The following is a 23,089-nucleotide window of genomic DNA, read 5'->3' on the forward strand; positions in this document are numbered from 1 at the left end:
TTTACTGAATGAATGTGAAAATAATTTATATCTTCTTTCTTATTATGTTAGATTACTGAGCAAGTGATTTGTTATCTTTCACATGTTTCACTTGTGGTTGTTACTGTGCAGTAAAGCGTCATTTTGTGTGTGCTGTTTAAGTTTAACAAACACCAACATCAAAATAGATAAGAATTGGCCAGGCTTTTTAGTTCATAATAGACCAACTCAGCTAACTCATTGATGTACTTAATTCAAATTTCTCAAGGTTAAAATTCTTTGTGTGTGACAATGTAGCATTTTACATTAAAATGATGTGGAAATAATAATTATTGTTCCCAAAGGATTTGAATTGGGTACAACATCGAGTTAGGCGAATTGGTCTATGGCCATAATTGAGGGCTCAACTCACTTTTACAGGAATTTTCCACTCAGGTATCTACTCTGTTACAGGTTATGCCCGACATTCTTTATACCAGCAGAATAACTCATCTTTACTGTTCACGTGACTCTGCAATCGTTTCAGAAGCCTTCACCATTTTTGCTCTCGACTCTGCAAAACAAAACACAACTTCTAGGCTCCTTCACAGCGACATTCAGTTTCGCACGAGGTTCAAAAAAACTCTGATGTCAATAGCAGCTGGCGTACATATTTTCCTAAATTTCCGCAGAAAAAAGCTTAGTATTTCTCCCTTGCATTAAACGGAAAGCTTACATCAAATTACATTAGGTATTAGGGAAGATTGAAGGGAAACCGTTGACATGCATGCATATACACTGTAGTACATAATTTTTCACGCGACTATAGAGAAGTGCACGTGGACGGGAAATAAAAACTGAAAATAATATTGTGTAAGGTCATCTACATCTACAAACACGGTCTTAAAACCAAAACAAAACAGCAGGTGACTGCATAGCACTGGAAGAAAATAAGAACTAAACTGCTGAATACCCTGCCACTTATCATTTGCATAATAATAACACATCCTGCAGCGACGTAGCCGCCGAGCAGGTTTGTGGTGAGAGAGAAGAGAAGAGTGCCTGGCAGGCTAAAAAGCGTTCTTCGAAAAACGCAGCCGAATGCTATCACTACGGGGTATTCAGTAAATCTGAACAAATGTAAACAAACAAATGCAAATAAAAAACAAAGTTAGTACCTCAGACAAGAGGGAATCAGCCAGAAAACAGAGAGTAAATGACCGGAAACGTCGAAACCACAACAGCGACAGCACACGGCGGAGAGAAGTCGTGCATGCTTATGAACTGTGGGAAAAGTGGGTCCGCAATTCGTCCGCAATAAGTGCAAACCAAGGAGGACCCGAAAACTTTTCGGGCCCGGAACCGAGGTCGATCAAAACAAACAGGTGAGTTTTTAAAACGGCCGAAAAAATCGGGCCCGAAAAAAAAACATACCGTTTTTCCGAGATATTTTACGGGAGATCGCGTGCTCCCGAAAAATTGCAAAACAATCTCGGGAAAGTTAAGTGAATACAAACAACGAACAGCATTGAATGGAATAAAAAGAACCGAGGTAATCGAACGTTTAAGATTGTCAACTGAGAGAGTTGAGTAGCTTATTTCCAAGTTTGAAGGGCAACTGAGGCGTAACACCTGAAATACTCGGCTAGATCCGGAGATTTACGTGGGTAATTTTCCTTTTTTTTCTATGTTCTAGTAACTGGCACTTTTAACTCCCTCGTTGATATAGGGCCCTTTTCGAGTCTAACCGACGTTTCAAATGTTTTTTAAACCTGTTAGGTCCTCACAGCTTCACGGAAGTTTGCAAATGGGAGTTTTCTTGAAAGACCTCACAGACACCATGGGGAAAGATTTCCAAGCCTAGCGCAAGTCGCTGTGTGGGGAATAGCAATACATAGCCCACACTGTCACAATTCAAGTCAGGCCCTTTCATCCCGAAGTATATATAACTCTTCACAGATTCTCAAGAGTAGATCGAAAATAAATCCAAAAAACTAATCCAAAAACATCTATATAATATTTCAAAGCTCAAAGATTCTATCGTTCTGGCACACCCTAGATTAACATGATATGATTAATTGGATAAAAAAACGGGATGGAAATCGCGGCGCCTTTCTCCCATTGGTTTTCACTTCTATCATGTGATTGTTGTGTGCTCGGTTACCTTGTTAACAGAGTATCACACAGGTAACAAGATAACAGAGGTAACAAGCCAACAAGGTAACGGAGGTAAGACGGTAAGTAAAGGCAAAATAGTCGGGACAATTTCCCAAGGGTCACATGACGCACAACCGTTAATAAATACCAAACCAACTTATATATAAAGACTGGTTTAATAAATCAATTTTATTTGTTCTGAAACTGAGACAGTACATTTTGCTCAGTGTAAGAATGAAAACAGCAGAATCAAGAATGACAAACTTTGACTTTGATTTTGAAATCGAGTCACTCGACCAAGCAGTCGAGAAGAAGTCATGTAATCAGACTGATTGAATATGCATGATCTGAAATTAATTTTCAAAAAGGTTTTCTAGCCTACACAGATGAAAGATACTTACCACTCTACTAAACAAAACTGCTTCTCACTATTGAATCTTGGTCGTTATTTCCTGTGCGGTGAAAAGAACAGTAATTATTCCAAATGGTCTGGATAGCACAAGTGTTACTAATATTTTAAAAAATACAACCACCCTTTTGAATTTTCGGAACATGTTTCCATGTTTCAAACATCATCTTTAGCCATAGTGAGTGCAACATTGTATTGATAGTTATATATATAGGAATTATCTTGTAAAAATTTTAATATTACACTCACTATGGCTAAAGATGATGTTTGAAACATGGAAACATGTTCCGAAAATTCAACAGTGTGGTTGTATTTTTTAAAATATTAACAGTAATTATGTTTTAAACCCTTTCTACCAATCCCATTTGTGACTCGAGGATAAAGGCGGAAATACATCTTAATTGCCGATATCTTGCGACCTTAAACGCATACAAACCTTCCCTATTTGAACGCTCTGCAAAGCACAATACCATTTGCTGGAGTATGGATATTTCATTAGCCATCAAAACAGATATGTTTCCAGTCAGGTTTGAACTGACGACCTTCTGCGTGTAAAGCAGACGTGATAACCACTACACTATGGAAACCACCTGCTTGACTTTTCAATGGCACTGCCTGGTGTCTTTTGGAAAGAGAGGACCCGCCAATTTATTCGACAAAAACGTCTGATGAACATCGGTCTTTCCCACACCGGGAATCGAACCCGGGCCACGGCGGTGAGAGCGCCGGATCCTAATCACTAGACCATATGGAAGGTTACATACCGCAACTGACTTCAGGCCTCAGGTCTCAACGAAAGGCGTTTGCGTTTTCTAGCCGGACTCAAATTAAAGCTTGGTTTGACTTTGTCTGGTGATATCTTCTTTTCAATTTGGCTCAAAGGTCAAGAGTTCATAAACACCCAGAAACCAAAGATTTCCGCTGAGATCAAAGATGCACACTTTAAGACACAGTCGAGTATTTGCGTCTTTCATCCCTATCATTTTTTCTCCTCATTGGTCACAAATGTTTCAGCATTCCTGATAGGGTAATCTTTGTGTTCATTGTCTTCCTCATTCTCGCAAGGCTATTGTTTTTAATCAGTGAAGCAAGAATAAAGTACTGAATATTGAAAGTGCGTGGCACGAGGAGCTATCTCTGAAAATTTGAACGCCATATACCAGTCAATCTCTGAGTCACCATGATTTAAATGTGCGACATTTTATCAAGACTGGTCATTTGGGCCTTTGCCAAGCTAAGAATTTATCACTTTTTGATGCCTAATAATGTGCTCATCTTTCTTTCTAAGAGGCTTAGAGTTCAAGATTTATCTAAGTTTAACAAGTTCTTTCGCCTTTTGAAGTCAATTTGTCACTAACATGACTCCTGCTGTCAGAGAACTCGTATCCTAACGAACCAGTGACGTCGGCAAAGATTTCCTTCTAGGTTGGCTTTACAGGCGCTGTTACACTGTGAAATGTTTCGTGCAAGTTGTCCCGCCACAATGTCACCAAAACATTGCGAGACCAGTTGCACGAAACATTTCACAGTGTAACAGCGCCTTACGTCCTGATATGTTTCATTGTCAAGGCAGGTGTATTTCCGAGGTGGTGGTAATTGGAAGGACCGATGGACTCTCCCTTTCGCTCCCTGCTCTGGCAAATACTCATGTGGACATCGTAACTCTATCTTCTACAATGACAGTGTTCCTTAAAGTTAACATAGTAGTCGTTGATGAGATTGCAAAGTTCAATTTTACTGAGTCACATCGCGGTTGATGTGTCTTTGAGGAATCCTAATCCGTGTGCAACTATTTCGTTTACTGTGCAAGCAAAAGTGGTAATGTTTCCGGCCAGGCTTGAACTGGCGACCTTCCGCGTGTTAGGCGGATGTGATAACCACTACACCACAGAAACCACTCTATCCTTTATACACTAAAATAGGCCTTATTTAGCCTTTACATCGGACAAAGCAAGAGGAAAATATTGGCGCCGTTCCCACACCGGGAATCGAACCCGGGCCACGGCGGTGAAAACGCCGGATCCTAACCACTAGACCATGTGGGATTGCGCACTTTGTTCTGCGAGGTTGCTTTTCGTTTGATGTCGCAAGTAATTTATTGCCACAGAGAAACCATTGGGTGACCAATCTGGAGCATCCAAGGAATGGTCCAAATGAGGCTGCATTTTAGTGTAGGTCATTTTTCCTTTGCATTATCAACTGTGCAGAATTCTGTGCTCGGTTACCTTGTTAACAGAGTATCACAGAGGTAACAAGATAACAGAGGTAACAAGCCAACAAGGTAACGGAGGTAAGACGGTAAGTGAAGGCAAAATAGTCGGGACAATTTCCCAAGGGTCACATGACGCACAACCGTTAATAAATACCAAACCAACTTATATATAAAGACTGGTTTAATAAATCAATTTTATTTGTTCTGAAATTGAGACAGTACATTTTGCTCAGTGTAAGAATGAAAACAGCAGAATCAAGAATGACAAACTTTGACTTTGATTTTGAAATCGAGTCACTCGACCAAGCAGTCGAGAAGAAGTCATGTAATCAGACTGATTGAATATGCATGATCTGAAATTAATTTTCAAAAAGGTTTTCTAGCCTACACAGATGAAAGATACTTACCACTCTACTAAACAAAACTGCTTCTCACTATTGAATCTTGGTCGTTATTTCCTGTGCGGTGAAAAGAACAGTAATTATTCCAAATGGTCTGGATAGCACAAGTGTTACTAATATTTTAAAAAATACAACCACCCTTTTGAATTTTCGGAACATGTTTCCATGTTTCAAACATCATCTTTAGCCATAGTGAGTGCAACATTGTATTGATAGTTATATATATAGGAATTATCTTGTAAAAATTTTAATATTACACTCACTATGGCTAAAGATGATGTTTGAAACATGGAAACATGTTCCGAAAATTCAACAGTGTGGTTGTATTTTTTAAAATATTAACAGTATTTATGTTTTAAACCCTTTCTACCAATCCCATTTGTGACTCGAGGATAAAGGCGGAAATACATCTTAATTGCCGATATCTTGCGACCTTAAACGCATACAAACCTTCCCTATTTGAACGCTCTGCAAAGCACAATACCATTTGCTGGAGTATGGATATTTCATTAGCCATCAAAACAGATATGTTTCCAGTCAGGTTTGAACTGACGACCTTCTGCGTGTAAAGCAGACGTGATAACCACTACACTATGGAAACCACCTGCTTGACTTTTCAATGGCACTGCCTGGTGTCTTTTGGAAAGAGAGGACCCGCCAATTTATTCGACAAAAACGTCTGATGAACATCGGTCTTTCCCACACCGGGAATCGAACCCGGGCCACGGCGGTGAGAGCGCCGGATCCTAACCACTAGACCATATGGGAGGTTACATACCGCAGCTGACTTCAGGCCTCAGGTCTCAACGAAAGGCGTTTGCGTTTTCTAGCCGGACTCAAATTAAAGCTTGGTTTGACTTTGTCTGGTGATGTCTTCTTTTCAATTTGGCTCAAAGGTAAGGAGTTCATAAACACCCAGAAACCAAAGATTTCCGCTGAGATCAAAGATGCACACTTTAAGACACAGTCGAGTATTTGCGTCTTTCATCCCTATCATTTTTTCTCCTCATTGGTCACAAATGTTTCAGCATTCCTGATAGGGTAATCTTTGTGTTCATTGTCTTCCTCATTCTCGCAAGGCTATTGTTTTTAATCAGTGAAGCAAGAATAAAGTACTGAATATTGAAAGTGCGTGGCACGAGGAGCTATCTCTGAAAATTTGAACGCCATATACCAGTCAATCTCTGAGTCACCATGATTTAAATGTGCGACATTTTATCAAGACTGGTCATTTGGGCCTTTGCCAAGCTAAGAATTTATCACTTTTTGATGCCTAATAATGTGCTCATCTTTCTTTCTAAGAGGCTTAGAATTCAAGATTTATCTAAGTTTAACAAGTTCTTTCGCCTTTTGAAGTCAATTTGTCACTAACATGACTCCTGCTGTCAGAGAACTCGTATCCTAACGAACCAGTGACGTCGGCAAAGATTTCCTTCTAGGTTGGCTTTACAGGCGCTGTTACACTGTGAAATGTTTCGTGCAAGTTGTCCCGCCACAATGTCGCCAAAACATTGCGAGACCAGTTGCACGAAACATTTCACAGTGTAACAGCGCCTTACGTCCTGATATGTTTCATTGTCAAGGCAGGTGTATTTCCGAGGTGGTGGTAATTGGAAGGACCGATGGACTCTCCCTTTCGCTCCCTGCTCTGGCAAATACTCATGTGGACATCGTAACTCTATCTTCTACAATGACAGTGTTCCTTAAAGTTAACATGGTAGTCGTTGATGAGATTGCAAAGTTCAATTTTACTGAGTCACATCGCGGTTGATGTGTCTTTGAGGAATCCTAATCCGTGTGCAACTATTTCGTTTACTGTGCAAGCAAAAGTGGTAATGTTTCCGGCCAGGCTTGAACTGGCGACCTTCCGCGTGTTAGGCGGATGTGATAACCACTACACCACAGAAACCACTCTATCCTTTATACACTAAAATAGGCCTTATTTAGCCTTTACATCGGACAAAGCAAGAGGAAAATATTGGCGCCGTTCCCACACCGGGAATCGAACCCGGGCCACGGCGGTGAAAACGCCGGATCCTAACCACTAGACCATGTGGGATTGCGCACTTTGTTCTGCGAGGTTGCTTTTCGTTTGATGTCGCAAGTAATTTATTGCCACAGAGAAACCATTGGGTGACCAATCTGGAGCATCCAAGGAATGGTCCAAATGAGGCTGCATTTTAGTGTAGGTCATTTTTCCTTTGCATTATCAACTGTGCAGAATTCTGTGCTCGGTTACCTTGTTAACAGAGTATCACAGAGGTAACAAGATAACAGAGGTAACAAGCCAACAAGGTAACGGAGGTAAGACGGTAAGTGAAGGCAAAATAGTCGGGACAATTTCCCAAGGGTCACATGACGCACAACCGTTAATAAATACCAAACCAACTTATATATAAAGACTGGTTTAATAAATCAATTTTATTTGTTCTGAAATTGAGACAGTACATTTTGCTCAGTGTAAGAATGAAAACAGCAGAATCAAGAATGACAAACTTTGACTTTGATTTTGAAATCGAGTCACTCGACCAAGCAGTCGAGAAGAAGTCATGTAATCAGACTGATTGAATATGCATGATCTGAAATTAATTTTCAAAAAGGTTTTCTAGCCTACACAGATGAAAGATACTTACCACTCTACTAAACAAAACTGCTTCTCACTATTGAATCTTGGTCGTTATTTCCTGTGCGGTGAAAAGAACAGTAATTATTCCAAATGGTCTGGATAGCACAAGTGTTACTAATATTTTAAAAAATACAACCACCCTTTTGAATTTTCGGAACATGTTTCCATGTTTCAAACATCATCTTTAGCCATAGTGAGTGCAACATTGTATTGATAGTTATATATATAGGAATTATCTTGTAAAAATTTTAATATTACACTCACTATGGCTAAAGATGATGTTTGAAACATGGAAACATGTTCCGAAAATTCAACAGTGTGGTTGTATTTTTTAAAATATTAACAGTATTTATGTTTTAAACCCTTTCTACCAATCCCATTTGTGACTCGAGGATAAAGGCGGAAATACATCTTAATTGCCGATATCTTGCGACCTTAAACGCATACAAACCTTCCCTATTTGAACGCTCTGCAAAGCACAATACCATTTGCTGGAGTATGGATATTTCATTAGCCATCAAAACAGATATGTTTCCAGTCAGGTTTGAACTGACGACCTTCTGCGTGTAAAGCAGACGTGATAACCACTACACTATGGAAACCACCTGCTTGACTTTTCAATGGCACTGCCTGGTGTCTTTTGGAAAGAGAGGACCCGCCAATTTATTCGACAAAAACGTCTGATGAACATCGGTCTTTCCCACACCGGGAATCGAACCCGGGCCACGGCGGTGAGAGCGCCGGATCCTAACCACTAGACCATATGGGAGGTTACATACCGCAGCTGACTTCAGGCCTCAGGTCTCAACGAAAGGCGTTTGCGTTTTCTAGCCGGACTCAAATTAAAGCTTGGTTTGACTTTGTCTGGTGATGTCTTCTTTTCAATTTGGCTCAAAGGTAAGGAGTTCATAAACACCCAGAAACCAAAGATTTCCGCTGAGATCAAAGATGCACACTTTAAGACACAGTCGAGTATTTGCGTCTTTCATCCCTATCATTTTTTCTCCTCATTGGTCACAAATGTTTCAGCATTCCTGATAGGGTAATCTTTGTGTTCATTGTCTTCCTCATTCTCGCAAGGCTATTGTTTTTAATGAGTGAAGCAAGAATAAAGTACTGAATATTGAAAGTGCGTGGCACGAGGAGCTATCTCTGAAAATTTGAACGCCATATACCAGTCAATCTCTGAGTCACCATGATTTAAATGTGCGACATTTTATCAAGACTGGTCATTTGGGCCTTTGCCAAGCTAAGAATTTATCACTTTTTGATGCCTAATAATGTGCTCATCTTTCTTTCTAAGAGGCTTAGAATTCAAGATTTATCTAAGTTTAACAAGTTCTTTCGCCTTTTGAAGTCAATTTGTCACTAACATGACTCCTGCTGTCAGAGAACTCGTATCCTAACGAACCAGTGACGTCGGCAAAGATTTCCTTCTAGGTTGGCTTTACAGGCGCTGTTACACTGTGAAATGTTTCGTGCAAGTTGTCCCGCCACAATGTCGCCAAAACATTGCGAGACCAGTTGCACGAAACATTTCACAGTGTAACAGCGCCTTACGTCCTGATATGTTTCATTGTCAAGGCAGGTGTATTTCCGAGGTGGTGGTAATTGGAAGGACCGATGGACTCTCCCTTTCGCTCCCTGCTCTGGCAAATACTCATGTGGACATCGTAACTCTATCTTCTACAATGACAGTGTTCCTTAAAGTTAACATGGTAGTCGTTGATGAGATTGCAAAGTTCAATTTTACTGAGTCACATCGCGGTTGATGTGTCTTTGAGGAATCCTAATCCGTGTGCAACTATTTCGTTTACTGTGCAAGCAAAAGTGGTAATGTTTCCGGCCAGGCTTGAACTGGCGACCTTCCGCGTGTTAGGCGGATGTGATAACCACTACACCACAGAAACCACTCTATCCTTTATACACTAAAATAGGCCTTATTTAGCCTTTACATCGGACAAAGCAAGAGGAAAATATTGGCGCCGTTCCCACACCGGGAATCGAACCCGGGCCACGGCGGTGAAAACGCCGGATCCTAACCACTAGACCATGTGGGATTGCGCACTTTGTTCTGCGAGGTTGCTTTTCGTTTGATGTCGCAAGTAATTTATTGCCACAGAGAAACCATTGGGTGACCAATCTGGAGCATCCAAGGAATGGTCCAAATGAGGCTGCATTTTAGTGTAGGTCATTTTTCCTTTGCATTATCAACTGTGCAGAATTCTGTGCTCGGTTACCTTGTTAACAGAGTATCACAGAGGTAACAAGATAACAGAGGTAACAAGCCAACAAGGTAACGGAGGTAAGACGGTAAGTGAAGGCAAAATAGTCGGGACAATTTCCCAAGGGTCACATGACGCACAACCGTTAATAAATACCAAACCAACTTATATATAAAGACTGGTTTAATAAATCAATTTTATTTGTTCTGAAATTGAGACAGTACATTTTGCTCAGTGTAAGAATGAAAACAGCAGAATCAAGAATGACAAACTTTGACTTTGATTTTGAAATCGAGTCACTCGACCAAGCAGTCGAGAAGAAGTCATGTAATCAGACTGATTGAATATGCATGATCTGAAATTAATTTTCAAAAAGGTTTTCTAGCCTACACAGATGAAAGATACTTACCACTCTACTAAACAAAACTGCTTCTCACTATTGAATCTTGGTCGTTATTTCCTGTGCGGTGAAAAGAACAGTAATTATTCCAAATGGTCTGGATAGCACAAGTGTTACTAATATTTTAAAAAATACAACCACCCTTTTGAATTTTCGGAACATGTTTCCATGTTTCAAACATCATCTTTAGCCATAGTGAGTGCAACATTGTATTGATAGTTATATATATAGGAATTATCTTGTAAAAATTTTAATATTACACTCACTATGGCTAAAGATGATGTTTGAAACATGGAAACATGTTCCGAAAATTCAACAGTGTGGTTGTATTTTTTAAAATATTAACAGTATTTATGTTTTAAACCCTTTCTACCAATCCCATTTGTGACTCGAGGATAAAGGCGGAAATACATCTTAATTGCCGATATCTTGCGACCTTAAACGCATACAAACCTTCCCTATTTGAACGCTCTGCAAAGCACAATACCATTTGCTGGAGTATGGATATTTCATTAGCCATCAAAACAGATATGTTTCCAGTCAGGTTTGAACTGACGACCTTCTGCGTGTAAAGCAGACGTGATAACCACTACACTATGGAAACCACCTGCTTGACTTTTCAATGGCACTGCCTGGTGTCTTTTGGAAAGAGAGGACCCGCCAATTTATTCGACAAAAACGTCTGATGAACATCGGTCTTTCCCACACCGGGAATCGAACCCGGGCCACGGCGGTGAGAGCGCCGGATCCTAACCACTAGACCATATGGGAGGTTACATACCGCAGCTGACTTCAGGCCTCAGGTCTCAACGAAAGGCGTTTGCGTTTTCTAGCCGGACTCAAATTAAAGCTTGGTTTGACTTTGTCTGGTGATGTCTTCTTTTCAATTTGGCTCAAAGGTAAGGAGTTCATAAACACCCAGAAACCAAAGATTTCCGCTGAGATCAAAGATGCACACTTTAAGACACAGTCGAGTATTTGCGTCTTTCATCCCTATCATTTTTTCTCCTCATTGGTCACAAATGTTTCAGCATTCCTGATAGGGTAATCTTTGTGTTCATTGTCTTCCTCATTCTCGCAAGGCTATTGTTTTTAATGAGTGAAGCAAGAATAAAGTACTGAATATTGAAAGTGCGTGGCACGAGGAGCTATCTCTGAAAATTTGAACGCCATATACCAGTCAATCTCTGAGTCACCATGATTTAAATGTGCGACATTTTATCAAGACTGGTCATTTGGGCCTTTGCCAAGCTAAGAATTTATCACTTTTTGATGCCTAATAATGTGCTCATCTTTCTTTCTAAGAGGCTTAGAATTCAAGATTTATCTAAGTTTAACAAGTTCTTTCGCCTTTTGAAGTCAATTTGTCACTAACATGACTCCTGCTGTCAGAGAACTCGTATCCTAACGAACCAGTGACGTCGGCAAAGATTTCCTTCTAGGTTGGCTTTACAGGCGCTGTTACACTGTGAAATGTTTCGTGCAAGTTGTCCCGCCACAATGTCGCCAAAACATTGCGAGACCAGTTGCACGAAACATTTCACAGTGTAACAGCGCCTTACGTCCTGATATGTTTCATTGTCAAGGCAGGTGTATTTCCGAGGTGGTGGTAATTGGAAGGACCGATGGACTCTCCCTTTCGCTCCCTGCTCTGGCAAATACTCATGTGGACATCGTAACTCTATCTTCTACAATGACAGTGTTCCTTAAAGTTAACATGGTAGTCGTTGATGAGATTGCAAAGTTCAATTTTACTGAGTCACATCGCGGTTGATGTGTCTTTGAGGAATCCTAATCCGTGTGCAACTATTTCGTTTACTGTGCAAGCAAAAGTGGTAATGTTTCCGGCCAGGCTTGAACTGGCGACCTTCCGCGTGTTAGGCGGATGTGATAACCACTACACCACAGAAACCACTCTATCCTTTATACACTAAAATAGGCCTTATTTAGCCTTTACATCGGACAAAGCAAGAGGAAAATATTGGCGCCGTTCCCACACCGGGAATCGAACCCGGGCCACGGCGGTGAAAACGCCGGATCCTAACCACTAGACCATGTGGGATTGCGCACTTTGTTCTGCGAGGTTGCTTTTCGTTTGATGTCGCAAGTAATTTATTGCCACAGAGAAACCATTGGGTGACCAATCTGGAGCATCCAAGGAATGGTCCAAATGAGGCTGCATTTTAGTGTAGGTCATTTTTCCTTTGCATTATCAACTGTGCAGAATTCTGTGCTCGGTTACCTTGTTAACAGAGTATCACAGAGGTAACAAGATAACAGAGGTAACAAGCCAACAAGGTAACGGAGGTAAGACGGTAAGTGAAGGCAAAATAGTCGGGACAATTTCCCAAGGGTCACATGACGCACAACCGTTAATAAATACCAAACCAACTTATATATAAAGACTGGTTTAATAAATCAATTTTATTTGTTCTGAAATTGAGACAGTACATTTTGCTCAGTGTAAGAATGAAAACAGCAGAATCAAGAATGACAAACTTTGACTTTGATTTTGAAATCGAGTCACTCGACCAAGCAGTCGAGAAGAAGTCATGTAATCAGACTGATTGAATATGCATGATCTGAAATTAATTTTCAAAAAGGTTTTCTAGCCTACACAGATGAAAGATACTTACCACTCTACTAAACAAAACTGCTTCTCACTATTGAATCTTGGTCGTTATTTCCTGTGCGGTGAAAAGAACAGTAATTATTCCAAATGGTCTGGATAGCACAAGTGTTACTAATATTTTAAAAAATACAACCACCCTTTTGAATTTTCGGAACATGTTTCCATGTTTCAAACATCATCTTTAGCCATAGTGAGTGCAACATTGTATTGATAGTTATATATATAGGAATTATCTTGTAAAAATTTTAATATTACACTCACTATGGCTAAAGATGATGTTTGAAACATGGAAACATGTTCCGAAAATTCAACAGTGTGGTTGTATTTTTTAAAATATTAACAGTATTTATGTTTTAAACCCTTTCTACCAATCCCATTTGTGACTCGAGGATAAAGGCGGAAATACATCTTAATTGCCGATATCTTGCGACCTTAAACGCATACAAACCTTCCCTATTTGAACGCTCTGCAAAGCACAATACCATTTGCTGGAGTATGGATATTTCATTAGCCATCAAAACAGATATGTTTCCAGTCAGGTTTGAACTGACGACCTTCTGCGTGTAAAGCAGACGTGATAACCACTACACTATGGAAACCACCTGCTTGACTTTTCAATGGCACTGCCTGGTGTCTTTTGGAAAGAGAGGACCCGCCAATTTATTCGACAAAAACGTCTGATGAACATCGGTCTTTCCCACACCGGGAATCGAACCCGGGCCACGGCGGTGAGAGCGCCGGATCCTAACCACTAGACCATATGGGAGGTTACATACCGCAGCTGACTTCAGGCCTCAGGTCTCAACGAAAGGCGTTTGCGTTTTCTAGCCGGACTCAAATTAAAGCTTGGTTTGACTTTGTCTGGTGATGTCTTCTTTTCAATTTGGCTCAAAGGTAAGGAGTTCATAAACACCCAGAAACCAAAGATTTCCGCTGAGATCAAAGATGCACACTTTAAGACACAGTCGAGTATTTGCGTCTTTCATCCCTATCATTTTTTCTCCTCATTGGTCACAAATGTTTCAGCATTCCTGATAGGGTAATCTTTGTGTTCATTGTCTTCCTCATTCTCGCAAGGCTATTGTTTTTAATCAGTGAAGCAAGAATAAAGTACTGAATATTGAAAGTGCGTGGCACGAGGAGCTATCTCTGAAAATTTGAACGCCATATACCAGTCAATCTCTGAGTCACCATGATTTAAATGTGCGACATTTTATCAAGACTGGTCATTTGGGCCTTTGCCAAGCTAAGAATTTATCACTTTTTGATGCCTAATAATGTGCTCATCTTTCTTTCTAAGAGGCTTAGAATTCAAGATTTATCTAAGTTTAACAAGTTCTTTCGCCTTTTGAAGTCAATTTGTCACTAACATGACTCCTGCTGTCAGAGAACTCGTATCCTAACGAACCAGTGACGTCGGCAAAGATTTCCTTCTAGGTTGGCTTTACAGGCGCTGTTACACTGTGAAATGTTTCGTGCAAGTTGTCCCGCCACAATGTCGCCAAAACATTGCGAGACCAGTTGCACGAAACATTTCACAGTGTAACAGCGCCTTACGTCCTGATATGTTTCATTGTCAAGGCAGGTGTATTTCCGAGGTGGTGGTAATTGGAAGGACCGATGGACTCTCCCTTTCGCTCCCTGCTCTGGCAAATACTCATGTGGACATCGTAACTCTATCTTCTACAATGACAGTGTTCCTTAAAGTTAACATGGTAGTCGTTGATGAGATTGCAAAGTTCAATTTTACTGAGTCACATCGCGGTTGATGTGTCTTTGAGGAATCCTAATCCGTGTGCAACTATTTCGTTTACTGTGCAAGCAAAAGTGGTAATGTTTCCGGCCAGGCTTGAACTGGCGACCTTCCGCGTGTTAGGCGGATGTGATAACCACTACACCACAGAAACCACTCTATCCTTTATACACTAAAATAGGCCTTATTTAGCCTTTACATCGGACAAAGCAAGAGGAAAATATTGGCGCCGTTCCCACACCGGGAATCGAACCCGGGCCACGGCGGTGAAAACGCCGGATCCTAACCACTAGACCATGTGGGATTGCGCACTTTGTTCTGCGAGGTTGCTTTTCGTTTGATGTCGCAAGTAATTTATTGCCACAGAGAAACCATTGGGTGACCAATCTGGAGCATCCAAGGAATGGTCCAAATGAGGCTGCATTTTAGTGTAGGTCATTTTTCCTTTGCATTATCAACTGTGCAGAATTCTGTGCTCGGTTACCTTGTTAACAGAGTATCACAGAGGTAACAAGATAACAGAGGTAACAAGCCAACAAGGTAACGGAGGTAAGACGGTAAGTGAAGGCAAAATAGTCGGGACAATTTCCCAAGGGTCACATGACGCACAACCGTTAATAAATACCAAACCAACTTATATATAAAGACTGGTTTAATAAATCAATTTTATTTGTTCTGAAATTGAGACAGTACATTTTGCTCAGTGTAAGAATGAAAACAGCAGAATCAAGAATGACAAACTTTGACTTTGATTTTGAAATCGAGTCACTCGACCAAGCAGTCGAGAAGAAGTCATGTAATCAGACTGATTGAATATGCATGATCTGAAATTAATTTTCAAAAAGGTTTTCTAGCCTACACAGATGAAAGATACTTACCACTCTACTAAACAAAACTGCTTCTCACTATTGAATCTTGGTCGTTATTTCCTGTGCGGTGAAAAGAACAGTAATTATTCCAAATGGTCTGGATAGCACAAGTGTTACTAATATTTTAAAAAATACAACCACCCTTTTGAATTTTCGGAACATGTTTCCATGTTTCAAACATCATCTTTAGCCATAGTGAGTGCAACATTGTATTGATAGTTATATATATAGGAATTATCTTGTAAAAATTTTAATATTACACTCACTATGGCTAAAGATGATGTTTGAAACATGGAAACATGTTCCGAAAATTCAACAGTGTGGTTGTATTTTTTAAAATATTAACAGTATTTATGTTTTAAACCCTTTCTACCAATCCCATTTGTGACTCGAGGATAAAGGCGGAAATACATCTTAATTGCCGATATCTTGCGACCTTAAACGCATACAAACCTTCCCTATTTGAACGCTCTGCAAAGCACAATACCATTTGCTGGAGTATGGATATTTCATTAGCCATCAAAACAGATATGTTTCCAGTCAGGTTTGAACTGACGACCTTCTGCGTGTAAAGCAGACGTGATAACCACTACACTATGGAAACCACCTGCTTGACTTTTCAATGGCACTGCCTGGTGTCTTTTGGAAAGAGAGGACCCGCCAATTTATTCGACAAAAACGTCTGATGAACATCGGTCTTTCCCACACCGGGAATCGAACCCGGGCCACGGCGGTGAGAGCGCCGGATCCTAACCACTAGACCATATGGGAGGTTACATACCGCAGCTGACTTCAGGCCTCAGGTCTCAACGAAAGGCGTTTGCGTTTTCTAGCCGGACTCAAATTAAAGCTTGGTTTGACTTTGTCTGGTGATGTCTTCTTTTCAATTTGGCTCAAAGGTAAGGAGTTCATAAACACCCAGAAACCAAAGATTTCCGCTGAGATCAAAGATGCACACTTTAAGACACAGTCGAGTATTTGCGTCTTTCATCCCTATCATTTTTTCTCCTCATTGGTCACAAATGTTTCAGCATTCCTGATAGGGTAATCTTTGTGTTCATTGTCTTCCTCATTCTCGCAAGGCTATTGTTTTTAATGAGTGAAGCAAGAATAAAGTACTGAATATTGAAAGTGCGTGGCACGAGGAGCTATCTCTGAAAATTTGAACGCCATATACCAGTCAATCTCTGAGTCACCATGATTTAAATGTGCGACATTTTATCAAGACTGGTCATTTGGGCCTTTGCCAAGCTAAGAATTTATCACTTTTTGATGCCTAATAATGTGCTCATCTTTCTTTCTAAGAGGCTTAGAATTCAAGATTTATCTAAGTTTAACAAGTTCTTTCGCCTTTTGAAGTCAATTTGTCACTAACATGACTCCTGCTGTCAGAGAACTCGTATCCTAACGAACCAGTGACGTCGGCAAAGATTTCCTTCTTGGCGCTTTACAGGCGCTGTTACACTGTGAAATGTTTCGTGCAAGTTGTCCCGCCACAATGTCGCCAAAACATTGCGAGACCAGTTGCACGAAACATTTCACAGTGTAACAGCGCCTTACGTCCTGATATGTTTCATTGTCAAGGCAGGTGCATTTCCGAGGTGGTGGTAATTGGAAGGACCGATGGACTCTCCCTTTCGCTCCCTGCTCTGGCAAATACTCATGTGGACATCGTAACTCTATCTTCTACAATGACAGTGTTCCTTAAAGTTAACATGGTAGTCGTTGATGAGATTGCAAAGTTCAATTTTACTGAGTCACATCGCGGTTGATGTGTCTTTGAGGAATCCTAATCCGTGTGCAACTATTTCGTTTACTGTGCAAGCAAAAGTGGTAATGTTTCCGGCCAGGCTTGAACTGGCGACCTTCCGCGTGTTAGGCGGATGTGATAACCACTACACCACAGAAACCACTCTATCCTTTAAAATAGGCCTTATTTAGCCTTTACATCGGACAAAGCAAGAGGAAAATATTGGCGCCGTTCCCACACCGGGAATCGAACCCGGGCCACGGCGGTGAAAACGCCGGATCCTAACCACTAGACCATGTGGGATTGCGCACTTTGTTCTGCGAGGTTGCTTTTCGTTTGATGTCGCAAGTAATTTATTGCCACAGAGAAACCATTGGGTGACCAATCTGGAGCATCCAAGGAATGGTCCAAATGAGGCTGCATTTTAGTGTAGGTCATTTTTCCTTTGCATTATCAACTGTGCAGAATTCTGTGCTCGGTTACCTTGTTAACAGAGTATCACAGAGGTAACAAGATAACAGAGGTAACAAGCCAACAAGGTAACGGAGGTAAGACGGTAAGTGAAGGCAAAATAGTCGGGACAATTTCCCAAGGGTCACATGACGCACAACCGTTAATAAATACCAAACCAACTTATATATAAAGACTGGTTTAATAAATCAATTTTATTTGTTCTGAAATTGAGACAGTACATTTTGCCCAGTGTAAGAATGAAAACAGCAGAATCAAGAATGACAAACTTTGACTTTGATTTTGAAATCGAGTCACTCGACCAAGCAGTCGAGAAGAAGTCATGTAATCAGACTGATTGAATATGCATGATCTGAAATTAATTTTCAAAAAGGTTTTCTAGCCTACACAGATGAAAGATACTTACCACTCTACTAAACAAAACTGCTTCTCACTATTGAATCTTGGTCGTTATTTCCTGTGCGGTGAAAAGAACAGTAATTATTCCAAATGGTCTGGATAGCACAAGTGTTACTAATATTTTAAAAAATACAACCACCCTTTTGAATTTTCGGAACATGTTTCCATGTTTCAAACATCATCTTTAGCCATAGTGAGTGCAACATTGTATTGATAGTTATATATATAGGAATTATCTTGTAAAAATTTTAATATTACACTCACTATGGCTAAAGATGATGTTTGAAACATGGAAACATGTTCCGAAAATTCAACAGTGTGGTTTTATTTTTTAAAATATTAACAGTATTTATGTTTTAAACCCTTTCTACCAATCCCATTTGTGACTCGAGGATAAAGGCGGAAATACATCTTAATTGCCGATATCTTGCGACCTTAAACGCATACAAACCTTCCCTATTTGAACGCTCTGCAAAGCACAATACCATTTGCTGGAGTATGGATATTTCATTAGCCATCAAAACAGATATGTTTCCAGTCAGGTTTGAACTGACGACCTTCTGCGTGTAAAGCAGACGTGATAACCACTACACTATGGAAACCACCTGCTTGACTTTTCAATGGCACTGCCTGGTGTCTTTTGGAAAGAGAGGACCCGCCAATTTATTCGACAAAAACGTCTGATGAACATCGGTCTTTCCCACACCGGGAATCGAACCCGGGCCACGGCGGTGAGAGCGCCGGATCCTAACCACTAGACCATATGGGAGGTTACATACCGCAGCTGAGTTCAGGCCTCAGGTCTCAACGAAAGACGTTTGCGTTTTCTAGCCGGACTCAAATTAAAGCTTGGTTTGACTTTGTCTGGTGATGTCTTCTTTTCAATTTGGCTCAAAGGTAAGGAGTTCATAAACACCCAGAAACCAAAGATTTCCACTGAGATCAAAGATGCACACTTTAAGACACAGTCGAGTATTTGCGTCTTTCATCCCTATCATTTTTTCTCCTCATTGGTCACAAATGTTTCAGCATTCCTGATAGGGTAATCTTTGTGTTCATTGTCTTCCTCATTCTCGCAAGGCTATTGTTTTTAATGAGTGAAGCAAGAATAAAGTACTGAATATTGAAAGTGCGTGGCACGAGGAGCTATCTCTGAAAATTTGAACGCCATATACCAGTCAATCTCTGAGTCACCATGATTTAAATGTGCGACATTTTATCAAGACTGGTCATTTGGGCCTTTGCCAAGCTAAGAATTTATCACTTTTTGATGCCTAATAATGTGCTCATCTTTCTTTCTAAGAGGCTTAGAATTCAAGATTTATCTAAGTTTAACAAGTTCTTTCGCCTTTTGAAGTCAATTTGTCACTAACATGACTCCTGCTGTCAGAGAACTCGTATCCTAACGAACCAGTGACGTCGGCAAAGATTTCCTTCTTTACAGGCGCTTTACAGGCGCTGTTACACTGTGAAATGTTTCGTGCAAGTTGTCCCGCCACAATGTCGCCAAAACATTGCGAGACCAGTTGCACGAAACATTTCACAGTGTAACAGCGCCTTACGTCCTGATATGTTTCATTGTCAAGGCAGGTGCATTTCCGAGGTGGTGGTAATTGGAAGGACCGATGGACTCTCCCTTTCGCTCCCTGCTCTGGCAAATACTCATGTGGACATCGTAACTCTATCTTCTACAATGACAGTGTTCCTTAAAGTTAACATGGTAGTCGTTGATGAGATTGCAAAGTTCAATTTTACTGAGTCACATCGCGGTTGATGTGTCTTTGAGGAATCCTAATCCGTGTGCAACTATTTCGTTTACTGTGCAAGCAAAAGTGGTAATGTTTCCGGCCAGGCTTGAACTGGCGACCTTCCGCGTGTTAGGCGGATGTGATAACCACTACACCACAGAAACCACTCTATCCTTTAAAATAGGCCTTATTTAGCCTTTACATCGGACAAAGCAAGAGGAAAATATTGGCGCCGTTCCCACACCGGGAATCGAACCCGGGCCACGGCGGTGAAAACGCCGGATCCTAACCACTAGACCATGTGGGATTGCGCACTTTGTTCTGCGAGGTTGCTTTTCGTTTGATGTCGCAAGTAATTTATTGCCACAGAGAAACCATTGGGTGACCAATCTGGAGCATCCAAGGAATGGTCCAAATGAGGCTGCATTTTAGTGTAGGTCATTTTTCCTTTGCATTATCAACTGTGCAGAATTCTGTGCTCGGTTACCTTGTTAACAGAGTATCACAGAGGTAACAAGATAACAGAGGTAACAAGCCAACAAGGTAACGGAGGTAAGACGGTAAGTGAAGGCAAAATAGTCGGGACAATTTCCCAAGGGTCACATGACGCACAACCGTTAATAAATACCAAACCAACTTATATATAAAGACTGGTTTAATAAATCAATTTTATTTGTTCTGAAATTGAGACAGTACATTTTGCCCAGTGTAAGAATGAAAACAGCAGAATCAAGAATGACAAACTTTGACTTTGATTTTGAAATCGAGTCACTCGACCAAGCAGTCGAGAAGAAGTCATGTAATCAGACTGATTGAATATGCATGATCTGAAATTAATTTTCAAAAAGGTTTTCTAGCCTACACAGATGAAAGATACTTACCACTCTACTAAACAAAACTGCTTCTCACTATTGAATCTTGGTCGTTATTTCCTGTGCGGTGAAAAGAACAGTAATTATTCCAAATGGTCTGGATAGCACAAGTGTTACTAATATTTTAAAAAATACAACCACCCTTTTGAATTTTCGGAACATGTTTCCATGTTTCAAACATCATCTTTAGCCATAGTGAGTGCAACATTGTATTGATAGTTATAAATATAGGAATTATCTTGTAAAAATTTTAATATCACACTCACTATGGCTAAAGATGATGTTTGAAACATGGAAACATGTTCCGAAAATTCAACAGTGTGGTTGTATTTTTTAAAATATTAACAGTAATTATGTTTTAAACCCTTTCTACCAATCCCATTTGTGACTCGAGGATAAAGGCGGAAATACATCTTAATTGCCGATATCTTGCGACCTTAAACGCATACAAACCTTCCCTATTTGAACGCTCTGCAAAGCACAATACCATTTGCTGGAGTATGGATATTTCATTAGCCATCAAAACAGATATGTTTCCAGTCAGGTTTGAACTGACGACCTTCTGCGTGTAAAGCAGACGTGATAACCACTACACTATGGAAACCACCTGCTTGACTTTTCAATGGCACTGCCTGGTGTCTTTTGGAAAGAGAGGACCCGCCAATTTATTCGACAAAAACGTCTGATGAACATCGGTCTTTCCCACACCGGGAATCGAACCCGGGCCACGGCGGTGAGAGCGCCGGATCCTAACCACTAGACCATATGGGAGGTTACATACCGCAGCTGACTTCAGGCCTCAGGTCTCAACGAAAGGCGTTTGCGTTTTCTAGCCGGACTCAAATTAAAGCTTGGTTTGACTTTGTCTGGTGATGTCTTCTTTTCAATTTGGCTCAAAGGTAAGGAGTTCATAAACACCCAGAAACCAAAGATTTCCGCTGAGATCAAAGATGCACACTTTAAGACACAGTCGAGTATTTGCGTCTTTCATCCCTATCATTTTTTCTCCTCATTGGTCACAAATGTTTCAGCATTCCTGATAGGGTAATCTTTGTGTTCATTGTCTTCCTCATTCTCGCAAGGCTATTGTTTTTAATCAGTGAAGCAAGAATAAAGTACTGAATATTGAAAGTGCGTGGCACGAGGAGCTATCTCTGAAAATTTGAACGCCATATACCAGTCAATCTCTGAGTCACCATGATTTAAATGTGCGACATTTTATCAAGACTGGTCATTTGGGCCTTTGCCAAGCTAAGAATTTATCACTTTTTGATGCCTAATAATGTGCTCATCTTTCTTTCTAAGAGGCTTAGAATTCAAGATTTATCTAAGTTTAACAAGTTCTTTCGCCTTTTGAAGTCAATTTGTCACTAACATGACTCCTGCTGTCAGAGAACTCGTATCCTAACGAACCAGTGACGTCGGCAAAGATTTCCTTCTAGGTTGGCTTTACAGGCGCTGTTACACTGTGAAATGTTTCGTGCAAGTTGTCCCGCCACAATGTCGCCAAAACATTGCGAGACCAGTTGCACGAAACATTTCACAGTGTAACAGCGCCTTACGTCCTGATATGTTTCATTGTCAAGGCAGGTGCATTTCCGAGGTGGTGGTAATTGGAAGGACCGATGGACTCTCCCTTTCGCTCCCTGCTCTGGCAAATACTCATGTGGACATCGTAACTCTATCTTCTACAATGACAGTGTTCCTTAAAGTTAACATGGTAGTCGTTGATGAGATTGCAAAGTTCAATTTTACTGAGTCACATCGCGGTTGATGTGTCTTTGAGGAATCCTAATCCGTGTGCAACTATTTCGTTTACTGTGCAAGCAAAAGTGGTAATGTTTCCGGCCAGGCTTGAACTGGCGACCTTCCGCGTGTTAGGCGGATGTGATAACCACTACACCACAGAAACCACTCTATCCTTTAAAATAGGCCTTATTTAGCCTTTACATCGGACAAAGCAAGAGGAAAATATTGGCGCCGTTCCCACACCGGGAATCGAACCCGGGCCACGGCGGTGAAAACGCCGGATCCTAACCACTAGACCATGTGGGATTGCGCACTTTGTTCTGCGAGGTTGCTTTTCGTTTGATGTCGCAAGTAATTTATTGCCACAGAGAAACCATTGGGTGACCAATCTGGAGCATCCAAGGAATGGTCCAAATGAGGCTGCATTTTAGTGTAGGTCATTTTTCCTTTGCATTATC

The 23,089-nt window shown here is 40.7% G+C and overlaps 1 long non-coding RNA gene and 32 other non-coding genes across 33 annotated transcripts in view; all 33 read right to left on the reverse strand.

The window, feature by feature from the left end:
• Positions 1-1,225, reverse strand: part of LOC138058088 (uncharacterized) — a 43,575-nt gene extending 42,350 nt beyond the window's left edge. Inside the window, exons 1-2 of the long non-coding RNA XR_011133788.1 lie at positions 1,137-1,225; positions 392-532 (exon numbers count right to left, since the gene is read on the reverse strand). This is a non-coding gene — a long non-coding RNA (uncharacterized lncRNA). The remainder of the gene's footprint in view (positions 1-391; positions 533-1,136) is intronic.
• A 1,813-nt stretch (positions 1,226-3,038) lies between these two features.
• Trnav-uac (transfer RNA valine (anticodon UAC)) lies at positions 3,039-3,111 on the reverse strand. Its single transcript has one exon. It is a non-coding gene; the product is annotated as a tRNA-Val (tRNA).
• A 95-nt stretch (positions 3,112-3,206) lies between these two features.
• On the reverse strand, positions 3,207-3,278 carry Trnae-cuc (transfer RNA glutamic acid (anticodon CUC)). The gene has a single exon. It is a non-coding gene; the product is annotated as a tRNA-Glu (tRNA).
• Positions 3,279-4,346: 1,068 nt separating this feature from the next.
• Positions 4,347-4,419, reverse strand: Trnav-aac (transfer RNA valine (anticodon AAC)). Its single transcript has one exon. It is a non-coding gene; the product is annotated as a tRNA-Val (tRNA).
• Positions 4,420-4,497: 78 nt separating this feature from the next.
• On the reverse strand, positions 4,498-4,569 carry Trnae-uuc (transfer RNA glutamic acid (anticodon UUC)). Its single transcript has one exon. It is a non-coding gene; the product is annotated as a tRNA-Glu (tRNA).
• A 1,096-nt stretch (positions 4,570-5,665) lies between these two features.
• Trnav-uac (transfer RNA valine (anticodon UAC)) lies at positions 5,666-5,738 on the reverse strand. Its single transcript has one exon. It is a non-coding gene; the product is annotated as a tRNA-Val (tRNA).
• A 95-nt stretch (positions 5,739-5,833) lies between these two features.
• Positions 5,834-5,905, reverse strand: Trnae-cuc (transfer RNA glutamic acid (anticodon CUC)). Its single transcript has one exon. It is a non-coding gene; the product is annotated as a tRNA-Glu (tRNA).
• Positions 5,906-6,973: 1,068 nt separating this feature from the next.
• Trnav-aac (transfer RNA valine (anticodon AAC)) lies at positions 6,974-7,046 on the reverse strand. Its single transcript has one exon. It is a non-coding gene; the product is annotated as a tRNA-Val (tRNA).
• Positions 7,047-7,124: 78 nt separating this feature from the next.
• Trnae-uuc (transfer RNA glutamic acid (anticodon UUC)) lies at positions 7,125-7,196 on the reverse strand. The gene has a single exon. It is a non-coding gene; the product is annotated as a tRNA-Glu (tRNA).
• Positions 7,197-8,292: 1,096 nt separating this feature from the next.
• On the reverse strand, positions 8,293-8,365 carry Trnav-uac (transfer RNA valine (anticodon UAC)). The gene has a single exon. It is a non-coding gene; the product is annotated as a tRNA-Val (tRNA).
• Positions 8,366-8,460: 95 nt separating this feature from the next.
• On the reverse strand, positions 8,461-8,532 carry Trnae-cuc (transfer RNA glutamic acid (anticodon CUC)). The gene has a single exon. It is a non-coding gene; the product is annotated as a tRNA-Glu (tRNA).
• Positions 8,533-9,600: 1,068 nt separating this feature from the next.
• Trnav-aac (transfer RNA valine (anticodon AAC)) lies at positions 9,601-9,673 on the reverse strand. The gene has a single exon. It is a non-coding gene; the product is annotated as a tRNA-Val (tRNA).
• A 78-nt stretch (positions 9,674-9,751) lies between these two features.
• Trnae-uuc (transfer RNA glutamic acid (anticodon UUC)) lies at positions 9,752-9,823 on the reverse strand. The gene has a single exon. It is a non-coding gene; the product is annotated as a tRNA-Glu (tRNA).
• A 1,096-nt stretch (positions 9,824-10,919) lies between these two features.
• Trnav-uac (transfer RNA valine (anticodon UAC)) lies at positions 10,920-10,992 on the reverse strand. The gene has a single exon. It is a non-coding gene; the product is annotated as a tRNA-Val (tRNA).
• A 95-nt stretch (positions 10,993-11,087) lies between these two features.
• Positions 11,088-11,159, reverse strand: Trnae-cuc (transfer RNA glutamic acid (anticodon CUC)). The gene has a single exon. It is a non-coding gene; the product is annotated as a tRNA-Glu (tRNA).
• A 1,068-nt stretch (positions 11,160-12,227) lies between these two features.
• Positions 12,228-12,300, reverse strand: Trnav-aac (transfer RNA valine (anticodon AAC)). Its single transcript has one exon. It is a non-coding gene; the product is annotated as a tRNA-Val (tRNA).
• Positions 12,301-12,378: 78 nt separating this feature from the next.
• Positions 12,379-12,450, reverse strand: Trnae-uuc (transfer RNA glutamic acid (anticodon UUC)). Its single transcript has one exon. It is a non-coding gene; the product is annotated as a tRNA-Glu (tRNA).
• Positions 12,451-13,546: 1,096 nt separating this feature from the next.
• Positions 13,547-13,619, reverse strand: Trnav-uac (transfer RNA valine (anticodon UAC)). The gene has a single exon. It is a non-coding gene; the product is annotated as a tRNA-Val (tRNA).
• A 95-nt stretch (positions 13,620-13,714) lies between these two features.
• On the reverse strand, positions 13,715-13,786 carry Trnae-cuc (transfer RNA glutamic acid (anticodon CUC)). Its single transcript has one exon. It is a non-coding gene; the product is annotated as a tRNA-Glu (tRNA).
• A 1,068-nt stretch (positions 13,787-14,854) lies between these two features.
• Positions 14,855-14,927, reverse strand: Trnav-aac (transfer RNA valine (anticodon AAC)). The gene has a single exon. It is a non-coding gene; the product is annotated as a tRNA-Val (tRNA).
• Positions 14,928-15,005: 78 nt separating this feature from the next.
• Positions 15,006-15,077, reverse strand: Trnae-uuc (transfer RNA glutamic acid (anticodon UUC)). Its single transcript has one exon. It is a non-coding gene; the product is annotated as a tRNA-Glu (tRNA).
• Positions 15,078-16,173: 1,096 nt separating this feature from the next.
• On the reverse strand, positions 16,174-16,246 carry Trnav-uac (transfer RNA valine (anticodon UAC)). Its single transcript has one exon. It is a non-coding gene; the product is annotated as a tRNA-Val (tRNA).
• Positions 16,247-16,341: 95 nt separating this feature from the next.
• On the reverse strand, positions 16,342-16,413 carry Trnae-cuc (transfer RNA glutamic acid (anticodon CUC)). Its single transcript has one exon. It is a non-coding gene; the product is annotated as a tRNA-Glu (tRNA).
• A 1,066-nt stretch (positions 16,414-17,479) lies between these two features.
• Positions 17,480-17,552, reverse strand: Trnav-aac (transfer RNA valine (anticodon AAC)). The gene has a single exon. It is a non-coding gene; the product is annotated as a tRNA-Val (tRNA).
• Positions 17,553-17,623: 71 nt separating this feature from the next.
• Positions 17,624-17,695, reverse strand: Trnae-uuc (transfer RNA glutamic acid (anticodon UUC)). The gene has a single exon. It is a non-coding gene; the product is annotated as a tRNA-Glu (tRNA).
• Positions 17,696-18,791: 1,096 nt separating this feature from the next.
• Positions 18,792-18,864, reverse strand: Trnav-uac (transfer RNA valine (anticodon UAC)). Its single transcript has one exon. It is a non-coding gene; the product is annotated as a tRNA-Val (tRNA).
• A 95-nt stretch (positions 18,865-18,959) lies between these two features.
• On the reverse strand, positions 18,960-19,031 carry Trnae-cuc (transfer RNA glutamic acid (anticodon CUC)). Its single transcript has one exon. It is a non-coding gene; the product is annotated as a tRNA-Glu (tRNA).
• Positions 19,032-20,101: 1,070 nt separating this feature from the next.
• Trnav-aac (transfer RNA valine (anticodon AAC)) lies at positions 20,102-20,174 on the reverse strand. Its single transcript has one exon. It is a non-coding gene; the product is annotated as a tRNA-Val (tRNA).
• Positions 20,175-20,245: 71 nt separating this feature from the next.
• On the reverse strand, positions 20,246-20,317 carry Trnae-uuc (transfer RNA glutamic acid (anticodon UUC)). Its single transcript has one exon. It is a non-coding gene; the product is annotated as a tRNA-Glu (tRNA).
• A 1,096-nt stretch (positions 20,318-21,413) lies between these two features.
• On the reverse strand, positions 21,414-21,486 carry Trnav-uac (transfer RNA valine (anticodon UAC)). The gene has a single exon. It is a non-coding gene; the product is annotated as a tRNA-Val (tRNA).
• Positions 21,487-21,581: 95 nt separating this feature from the next.
• Trnae-cuc (transfer RNA glutamic acid (anticodon CUC)) lies at positions 21,582-21,653 on the reverse strand. The gene has a single exon. It is a non-coding gene; the product is annotated as a tRNA-Glu (tRNA).
• A 1,068-nt stretch (positions 21,654-22,721) lies between these two features.
• Trnav-aac (transfer RNA valine (anticodon AAC)) lies at positions 22,722-22,794 on the reverse strand. The gene has a single exon. It is a non-coding gene; the product is annotated as a tRNA-Val (tRNA).
• Positions 22,795-22,865: 71 nt separating this feature from the next.
• On the reverse strand, positions 22,866-22,937 carry Trnae-uuc (transfer RNA glutamic acid (anticodon UUC)). The gene has a single exon. It is a non-coding gene; the product is annotated as a tRNA-Glu (tRNA).
• Positions 22,938-23,089: the final 152 nt, after the last annotated feature.

The sequence above is a fragment of the Montipora capricornis genome, chromosome 7, assembly GCF_036669925.1.
Source record: "Montipora capricornis isolate CH-2021 chromosome 7, ASM3666992v2, whole genome shotgun sequence".
NCBI classification, from domain to species: domain Eukaryota; kingdom Metazoa; phylum Cnidaria; class Anthozoa; order Scleractinia; family Acroporidae; genus Montipora; species Montipora capricornis.